At 35.7% G+C, this 10,627-nt stretch overlaps 1 non-coding gene across 1 annotated transcript; it reads left to right on the forward strand.

The window, feature by feature from the left end:
* Positions 1–6,929: 6,929 nt before the first annotated feature.
* Positions 6,930–7,089, forward strand: LOC143387317 (U1 spliceosomal RNA). The gene has a single exon (XR_013089831.1). It is a non-coding gene; the product is annotated as a U1 spliceosomal RNA (small nuclear RNA).
* Positions 7,090–10,627: the final 3,538 nt, after the last annotated feature.

A 10,627-nucleotide genomic window follows, 5' to 3' on the forward strand; every position in this document is an offset into this window, starting at 1 on the left:
ACTAAACTGGCCAATTAAAGTTAATACCCAATTTAAAAGTCTCCTTCAAGTTTCTTTGTCTTCATTGCAGTGGAACAGAGATCTTACTACACTTTTTAATCATGTGAAGAACTCTTAAAAACATGAATGCCAGAATCCACCTCCAGAAGTTAACTGGTCTTGGACTTAAGAAATTTTAAGTGTCCCAGGTGATTGCAATGTGAGAAAAAAAAACTGAAAACCACTGATCCAATGGGTAATTATCTGCCAATTTGAAATTCAAAGTCCCTGTAAGACCTGGTTTACCCTTTTTCATCTGGTTTTATTCTTCCTCTACTCCTTATTCCTCACATGGTATGGGGGAAATTGTGACTCCTCATAGTGACAGCTCTCTGACTTGGGTCTTAACTAGTCTCCTTTATAATAGGGTTGGTCTACTTTTACTCCTATGAACTGATGCCTGCACTGATGTCTACCACAGTCTAGATATGGTATGAGTCCAGGCTGCTCTGCCCTACTAGGAACCCAGGTAAACCCACCTGGTTTTTATAAATTGTTTGTGGAGCCTGCTATTGAGGCCCATAGCCACACACAATGCCACTGGCTGTGAAATAATCTTTCTAGCCTGTTTATTCTAACACCTAGACTGTCTCTTGAATCCCTGGTCCTCTTAATTCCTCCCCCAACTTTATCATGAGATGCAGGCATGTAGGAATCCCAGGTCTCTTGTAAACCAAGTACAGACCTTGGGGGTTTGGAGTCCTTTTATAGACATTTAAATAGACTTTCCTTCCCCTCTTGCTCTTCTGTGGTTCCTGGGACATCATGGATGCAAAGAACTGAATAGTCTGAGACTTTGGTCAGATTTGCATAGTTTTGTGGCTGAGACCAATAAATAGGGAATCAGATGCATCTCATTCTAGTCAGTCTTCCTCTAGTGTATGTCTTTCTTCTTTATCCTTACTCTTATTACATTTGCTTTTGTTACATTCTTGATCCTTTTTACACTATAGTTTAAAGAAAATTCTGTGATCCCAGTCTCCTAGGATTGACTCTGAATGTGGAAAGAATAAATTTTTGGATTTCAGGAAAGTCTCTTTTTGTAAATCCTGGCATATTTTCTCACCCCAGACTCAATCACTTCATTTATAGCCAAAATTTAAATAGTAAATTTTTTATCTTTTTTTCAAGCTCTAACATTCCTGACTAGATCCTTCCTGAGGCAATGGACATACTTGGATAAATCAGGGGACAGTCTCACACAAGGAAGTAAAAATAAGAAAAGAACAGCAATATACTTTATACTATATTATTCACATAATATTCACAGCTGAAAATAATTCCAGTATGAATTTTCCACTTATCTTGAAGTACTTACTGTCTAGTTCACTGAACAAGATATATATACACATAGAAGAATCTAAACATATTTTTTCACTACTGATAATCTATCAAGATATCTGAAGTTTGGGAACTTCGTTTAAAAAACATATTTCCTTTCCCTTTGGCTTTCTTCAATAGTTCATTGAACATATCAAATGCACTAAAACTCTGATATCTTTCTCATTAAGAATCACTTTCTAGATATCTAAATTTCATACTCTCTCACTTCTGAAATACAGAGGAAACTGACTTTACAGCATACCTCATCAAAATTGCCACTCCCTTGGTTTTAGACACTTGTTCCTTTGTTCCTCCCTAGAATATTATGGTAAGGGCTGGTCTTTCACTCTAATGTCCCATTAAAAGTACTTAGGGATTTTTAGAATGGGGAAGAAATTTTTCTGATTAAGAAAACCTAAAAAATTGAGAAAAGAACAAAGAAGCAAAAATATAAATTATAAATAAATATCCAGTGATTACCAATGTTATCATTTTGGTATATTTTCTTTCATGAGTCCTGAAAAATTGCAATCAAATATATAGCTATTTTTTTTTACTTTAGAATACATTTTGAAGATTTACTCGAGTTATAAATTTTTTTTGAAAATGTTTGTTTCCACTAATTTTACTCTTACCAATAAAACTATATGATAAAACAACAGCAACAATATGAAAAAAAAAGTCACTTAAATTTATAATTGCTATACACAGGCTAACTCTTTAATGTGCATTATGCACATAATCCTCACAGAAATTTTTCCAATCAGTTGAGAAACCAGCCTCTACCTCAGAGCAAAGCCTGTCTAAGGAAGGGGGTGTGACCCTTGTCCTTGGAAAGACCCACAGAGCACTCCTAGGCACATACCCACCCTGCTGAGTTTTTTATCTACAAATAACAGGAGAGATCTGCACCAGGTGTCCCTGACTCAGTCAGACTAGGTGAGGACCCATAGCAACCCCCTAGCAACCACCAATCAGTATGAGACAGGGAAAATACCTGGGATGCCAGATGACCCTCCCAGTAGTTTATGGTGGTTGATAACATGTTGGGAAACCATGTAGTTCAGCATGTACACCCCTCGTGGCTTAAACCAATCAGTTCAAAGGAATCCCCTTCTTGTACTAACCAATCACCATTACACGACTTGTTCCTGCCAGTGAATGTGCTAATCATGTTTTAGAGTTGTTTTATAATTTTCCCCGAGGAGAGTGATGATTTGTAAGAGATGCTATGTTGTATGTGAAGTCCCTGCCTTCCCCAAAGAGAAACTGCTGCAAACCCTGGCCTCTCAGTGTCGCCAGTTGCTGTATGCACGTGGAGGACAGAACTAGCTCCCAATAAACACCTCTTTGTGCTTACATGGATCTTGGTCTCTGGTGGTCTTTTGGGGGACCCAAATTCAAGCATAACAAGTAATAGTATCATTTGCAATTTATAAATGAGGAAACTGAGAGTTGGATTGATTAAAATAATTTGGCCTTTTACACATGACAAGTATAAATAAATGGATTTTGTACTAAAATATAGTTCTACCTGATATCCCATGACCTAGCACATAATCTTCTTTTCATAGGAAAAATATCCCCAGAAGTGGCATCAATTATTCAAAACATTTGCACTCCTTTGTACTCTTGATAGCCATTGCTAAACCGCTTTCCAGAAAAGCTTTTAAAAATATTTACAAGCCTAGGAGCAGTATATGAAAACTCCTATTGAACAGTATTCTGTCCATAATTGTTGCCAATCTAGAAAGTGAAAAATCGCTACTCATGGTGTTTGAATATATTTTCACACTTACTCTCCATTTGCTTTTTATCTAAAATGTCTTTTCTTTCCAGTTTTCTAATAAGATTTGACTCTTGGTTTTCAGAGTTTACAATATTTTAAGACTCATAATCTTTTGACTGCCATGCATATTCCAATTTTTTTTTCTGTTGCCAAATTTACTTTAAATTTGGAATTACATGTTTTAGATATTTCTATGTTGTGCTTGATTTTATATTGTATTTTATTCTTTGGTTTTTCAGTGACTTTATGCCTAAAAAAATTCTTTCCTATCACAAGAGTACTATTTGATAACTTAATTTCATCCTTTTCTATGCTTCAATAGGGGAAGGCCAATATGGCGCATGCTATGTTTGTTCTTCACTAAGATGGTCTGAGTGGAATCCTAGACCTGCTCCTTATTCACTGAGTCAGGCCAACTCCTATTTTGAGACACAGTTTGTCTTTATTCTTAAGTTGGGATAATACCTACTTCTAAAAGTTGTTGTAAATATTAAAAACTATGCACAGGACACCAACTAACCATTTAAGCTAATGGCAGTGATTATTTAATTCCCTTGAAATTAATTTTTGGTATAGTGACTAACATAGATAACAATATTTAGTGGACTCAGTGACATATGCCTGAAATCTTGGCTACAAGGGAGGATGAGGTTGTGGGGGTTGTGAGTTCAAGCTCAGCCTGGGAAATACAGCAATACCCTATCTCCAAAAAGAAAAACAACAACAAAAAGAAATTAATTTTTGCTCCAAATATTTGATCAGATTAGCAGTATTATATATTTTTAATTCTTTCCTTCTAAAGACCAGCTGAATAGATCAAGCAGATCAGGAGGATGGAGAAGTAAAAGGAAATGAATAGAAAATTATATTGATCAAATTGTATTATGTGCAGGTAAAAATATAGCATAATGAAACCCACTAATGTATAGTTACAATGCACCAATTAAAATAATAAAAATAAATAAGCAAAGGACAAGATATCTGAAAATTATTTTGCCTTCTGTGAATGTAAAATGACAGTAACATTTTATAGTTATTAAATTTCTATTTGAGTCTGCAGTGGAAAAGAGGGTCCCTATTTTAAATGATTTTTGCCCATGTGCTCTGGTTCATTCTAATGAGTATGTAGGCTCTTCTTCACAGTATTTCAGATAAAATAGCCTGGCAATTCTACCCAAGGGAAGGGTGAATAGAGCCAAGGGCAGCCATAGATCCTGTCTATTGGCAGCACCATCAGTGAATACACCTTTCTTCACTCCAATATGCTCAGAAGGCAGGACCAACCTGAAAGAGTAGCCATACCAAGTGCCACATGAATGGCTGCAACATCAGTTGCCCCACCTATTCTGCCCACAGCACTGCCAGAAAAATCTTGATACAACACTTCATCCTCAGTTTTCTGATAAAACTTGAGTAACAAGGATAAGGCAGTAACAAGGATAAAGCAGAAAATTATTCTACACAATAGGCTGCTGCTACCACATCTATTCTCATCTCATCCAAAACATATTTTGAATATTTTTTTTCCAAATGGAAGTAAGCCCAGTGCAGACGGTCCTTCTAAGTAATCAAGTTTCCTCTCCATGAAAGCCTAACTTGTAGATTTTTGAAAAATATTTTCCTACAGATATTCAATTTAGCTCCTATCCAACAAAAGGAAAAGGAAAGAAAATCTCCACTAAACAATATGAACAACTGTAGGTAGGATTTTTACATTTGCTTCCAAATCTAAAAGAAAATAAGATTTGAAGGCAATTTGCAGTGACATAGCACTGTATCTTCAGACTAAGATCTGAGTCAGTGTGAACACCCAATTTGAGCACAATTTGAGCAACCGTGGATTGCTGACAACTTAGGTTAGATAACGTGTAACATTCTCTGCTTCAATTTCTATTCACCAAAGATTACCATAAATTTTTTATTCCCAGAATTCTATGGCTGGTTTCTGTGCCCTGGCCTCTGACTTAAGCCTGCCACTGTGAGGTTTGTCTTGGTTCATTATTTCCCACTTAGGTTTCTGACTTCCCTCCAAGTCACAGAGAGGATTTGTGGCTCTGTAAGGCTCATTAGAGCACCTACTCTGTGAGGGCCCTTGGCTGTGCTGTAGACACCTCCACTGGGGCTGCTTATATTCACAGGCATTGTTGACTTGGGTTTTCTCTTGGGTCTCAAGGCCAGTCTCTGAATGAGGCCCAGGACCTTCAGGCTGAGTAAGAAACTCAACTCCTCTGGGATGAAGGAAAGCCTATAAGCCATTTTACCTCATTTCTCAGTTCTTTGGAGGTAGTAAGAGGTCCAGCAAAGAAAGACCATTTATCTCTCCTCTTGGTAGGGTTTCTTGACTAACAGTAAAGCTGTCTCAAATATAGCAGCTTTACCCAATCCTATTTCTGTACTGGTGGCTGTGCTCTCCCATGGTTAGCACAGACCTGTCCAGTCTGCTAGTACATGTCACTTCCTTTTTTCATTCTTAAGTCTTGCCTGCCAACAGAGTCAAGGATTTCTATAAGACGTCACTCAGATTTCTCTTATTCCTTTCTCACATATGTAATTTGTTGAAAAGAAAACCAACCTTCAACATTGAAATAGTTACGGAAAAAAATTAAAAAAAAAAAAAAAACTATAGTCAGACAATAGAGATGATATCGTTACCATCATCTCTAACAATTGCATCATCTTACAATGTGCCTAGTGCTGATATAGCCACTTTACGGCCTATGAAATTTATTTAATCCCTCTAACAACCTAATAAGGAAGATAGTCATATCATCCTCAATTTAAAGATAAGGTATCTGCAGCACAGAGAGAGTAAATAAATTCTGCAAGGTCAGAAAAATAGTAAGTCACAGAGGCGTTTCCAAAGCTGACTCCAGACCCCCTGCTCTGACCCCTGACATTTTCCTACACTGTCAGTTCTCCAGTGGTTTCCTGAAACACTACTATCTAGTGTACTCAAACATCTGCATCTATGCAGTTCACTTCTGTGTCTACTATGATGAAGGTACCACTGAAGACTGACCTAGAGAGAGAACACAGGTAACTATAAAAACAGAGCATATGGAAATTAAAGTTGAATTTCTACAATAAAAGAGGAATTTTGATGATCAGAAACTTAAATAACAGTATTGTCCCATTTTATGAAAGAGGAAACTGAAGCTCAGGGAAGTCAAGGATCTTCACCATCATCACACAGGCAGTAGCATGCGTTCCATGAAGTAGAGATATTTTAGTGTGTTGTGTAATACCATAATTATATACTCCAAAAATCTTAACCTTAATTCTAGGGGACTGAGGCTTAATCCTAGGAGAAACTCTCTTCAACTATCAGCATGTCATGTTCTAGAAAAGAAGTCCCAACACCTAAATGGCATTCTTCACTGAATTCAGATGACCCACCTGAGCCATTTGAATGAGGGAAGTAGCCTAAGATGGAGATGCGGACAGGGGTCCAGCTGCCGTTATACAGAGACAGCCTACTCTTGCATATCTTGCAACCAACCTCTTAATGTTTTCTGCAATTCCACAAACAACTGAAATTCTTTTCTTCAATTCTAGTTAGCTCGTTCAATGACAGAACACCCAAATTAACATCTCTGCTAGGTGATAACTAATTAGTTTATCCAGAAATCACTTGTAAAGAGCAAAGTTTAATTATTTCCACTCTTTAAAGTCATTATACTGTGAAGTACTAAAAGAGATCAAGAAACAATTAGATTCAAATCCAAATTAGGTCATTTGCTGAAAATATCCAGGTTTCAGTAATTCATTAAAAAATGATATACTTACCTGGCAGGTGAGATACTATGATCACGAAGGTGGTTTTCCCAGGGGAAGGCTTATCCATAGCACTCAGGATGTGCTGACCCCTGCAATTTCATCAAATGTGAGAAATTTGACTGCATAATTTATGGTAATAGGGACTGCATTCATAATCTTTTATTATGGTATATTGTTAAAACTATTTTATTAGTAGTAGAATTATTGTTAATTTCATACTGTGTCTAATTTATAAATTAAACTTTAATATATATATATATATATATATATATATATATATATATATATATGAAAAGTCTTATTACATATAGGATTTGGTTTGATCCATAGTTTCAGGCATCTGCTGAGGGTCTTGGACAGATCCCCTAAGATAAACAGGGACTATTTACATTAAATGTTCTATATAAAATGAACAATTCCCTTATAATCAGAAAGTACCAAATTTAACTCAAAAAATAGGAAGACCTGAATCATCTATATCAATCAAAGATTGAATTTTTAATATAAAAATCTTCCCACGGAGGTATCTCCAGGACTGAATGGCTCCACTGGTGGATTCTATAACACATTTTTAAAAAATCATACTAATTCTATGCACATGTTTTCAGAAAATAATGGAGGAAAGACTAATTCCCATATCCCTTTAGATCTCAGTCTTACAAATTCCAGGACCACTCAGATAACAAAATTAGACAAAAACATCACAAGAAAACGTAACTATAAATCAACATCCATTCTGAAAAATGAATGCAAAAATTTGAACAAAATTTAACAAATCAAATACAATATATATATTAACTAATATATATATATATATATATATATATATATATATATATATATATATGTGTGTGTGTGTGTGTGTGTGTGTGTGTGTGTGTGTGTGTGTGTGTGTGAGTATGTGTGTATCACCAAGAGTGAGTCATTCCAGGAATGGCTAGGTTGGTTTAACATTTAAAAATCAATCAATATATTTCACTACATAAATAGTATAAAGGAGGAAAACCATATGATGTTGTTGGCCTTTGACACAAGTTATGATTAAAAAACTCTGAAAACTAGGAATAGGAGAAAAGTTTCCACACTTGTTCAAAGATATTTATGAATATCTTCTGCTAATATTATATTCAAATGTGTAAGGGTCAGTGATTATTGGCCAAGATCAGGGGCAAACAAGATGTCTATTTTTCCCTACTCTTTGGTAATATTGCACCAAAATCCCTAGCCAACTCAATAAGCTCAGAAAAATTAATAAAACGCATAAATATTGGAAAGAATGAAATAAAACTGTAGAGAGGACATGGTCATCTTAAAAGAAAACCTAAAGGAATCTACAAAATAAAACCTACTAAAACTAATAAGTGATCTTGGGATACAGGCTCAACATAGCAAAAATCAGCTTAAGTTTTACATAGGAGAAGTGATAAATTAGAAATAAACTTCAAAAAAAAAAAAAACTCCATTGAATAGCATTAAAAATAATTAGGGATAAGTTTAAGAGAAATATGCAAGAACTGGGCACCCAAAACTACAAAACACTATAAATGAAAATTAAAGAAGATCAAAATAAAATGAGAGAGATTCCATGTTCATGGTTCAGAAGATTAATATGGTCATTCACAAGTTGGATACATAGATTGAATGTAAAATGATAAGAAATTTTAAATTTTATACAAAAAGGGAAATGACCTAAAATAACCCAAACAATCATAAACTCTTGAATAAAACTAAAACACTTACTTACTTTCAAAACTTTTTACCACAGTGGGTCATTTTTCACCAGTTGCAATATGGCAAATGTGGCATTTGTATAAGTAGAGAATGAAACATAAATAAATACATTTATGGCCAACAGATTTTTTAAAAAGTGTCAAGGCAATTTAGTAAATTAAAAAAAAAATATTCTTTTCAACAAATGGCACTTACATACCTATATATCTGTAGGGGAAAAAAAAAACTTAGTCCTTACACATATTTTAATTCCAAAAGGATAACCTACATAAACACAAGAGCTAAAACTGTTAAACTTTCAAAATAAAACAAAAAGAAAACCTTTGTGACCTTGGGTTATGCGAATATTTCTCACAAAACCACTAAAATAGTGATATGACAAACTGGACTTAATCCAAGTTTAAACTATTACTCCTTTAAAGATAGGAAAAGATTATAATACCAGTAAATGGTAAACTGAAATTCCATTTCAGGCAAAATAGTTCCTAAATCCCAAATGTTTACTTTTACCTCTTGTGGTCTCTGGTACTTATTCTGGAATATTCTGCTCAGAAACACAACATAAATTGGCATGCATATCTAAATAAGCCTAAGAACATTCTTTAAAAAGTAGACCAAAGGTCAAGAAGAGTAGCCACCATAAACATTTAACTCAGACTGGAGTATGAAGCCAAAAGTTTCCAAAAAGTGGATGCTTTTTTTCCTTAGCATGTTCCACATGAATTCAGGAAAACACTTAATAAAGTGAAGAATGACCTGAAATGGAAGATCATGACCAGGGACCTGGGCCCTAGTCTTAATTCCTCACTGAGGAATATATAACCTTGAATTTCTGCACCTGAGAGAGTCCCTCTGTCTAAAATACAAAGGCGTTGACTTGGGTGATCCCTCATGCCTTTTTTAGACTTATGATATTAATGATAAGAGATTCTCCAGTCCTTTAGTCAACAACGATTGTTGCCAAGTTCTAATGGTGCGCAGTTCCTGAGGGTGAGTGAGGCCTGGCTAGAACAAACAGAATCCATGTGCCAGATCTGAAGTCAGGAACATCATGATGGCGCTCCCGGTTGGCAGCTGAGCTGAGCAGACCCTGCTGGGGCACCGTCTGTCACAGCTGTGTGAAGTCAGAGGAAAAGAGGTAGGAAATGTTCACCAGCTGTAGTGGGTCATTTTTCACCAGCTGCAGATGGTTCTGTGGGAAAAATATAGAGGAGGGGGGTCTCAGTGACTAGCAAATTATCCCCAACAGCGTCATCAGAGATGAATGAGATCTCTGTCCAACCTGGGAACTAAGCCTGCAGATTCACTTTGGGGAGAGTCCAGCCTCCTCTGTGTTTTCTGACAGTCTCCATCCAAATTCCCCGCAAGCCTGCAGTGTCTGGTACTGCACAATCTCACAGCTCCTAGGTACTTAAGGCACAGTAATAAATGATGCAAGGCAGTGACTAAGATTCATCCACCCATTTTAGAAGTCCCTAAAAAATAACAATGTGTACCTGACCCACAGTGGGTACTTGACAGATACTTATCAAAATGCATTTCATTGAAAAGTCATTCACATCTAACATGGAAAAATACACATGAAGTTTATTCTTTCACATCTATACAATTTTTTTTTGGAGGGGGACATAAAATATAAAAGCCTAAATATGATTCAATCTTGTGTCTCTGTTGTTCCAAATCTTCTTCCGTTTTCCCAAATTCCTGTTTTAATTTTGAGCTAACTTAAATGGATCTCTTGTATTTCCAGCACAGCTAGGTAATGGGAAGATCTAGAATTAACCACAGAATTTAGGCTTTGGTATGATTAAATGATGACATTTGTTTGAAGCATCAAAATATCTCCTTTCTGCTTCACCCACAAATACCATCAATGATTCTGTCTCACCTCTTGGTAAACAAACCAACAACAACAAAAAAAAAAACTAGCTTTTAGAAAAGGCTCTGATATTTCTCATCTATAACCCA

The sequence above is a fragment of the Callospermophilus lateralis genome, unplaced genomic scaffold (genome assembly GCF_048772815.1).
Source record: "Callospermophilus lateralis isolate mCalLat2 unplaced genomic scaffold, mCalLat2.hap1 Scaffold_199, whole genome shotgun sequence".
NCBI lineage: Eukaryota > Metazoa > Chordata > Mammalia > Rodentia > Sciuridae > Callospermophilus > Callospermophilus lateralis.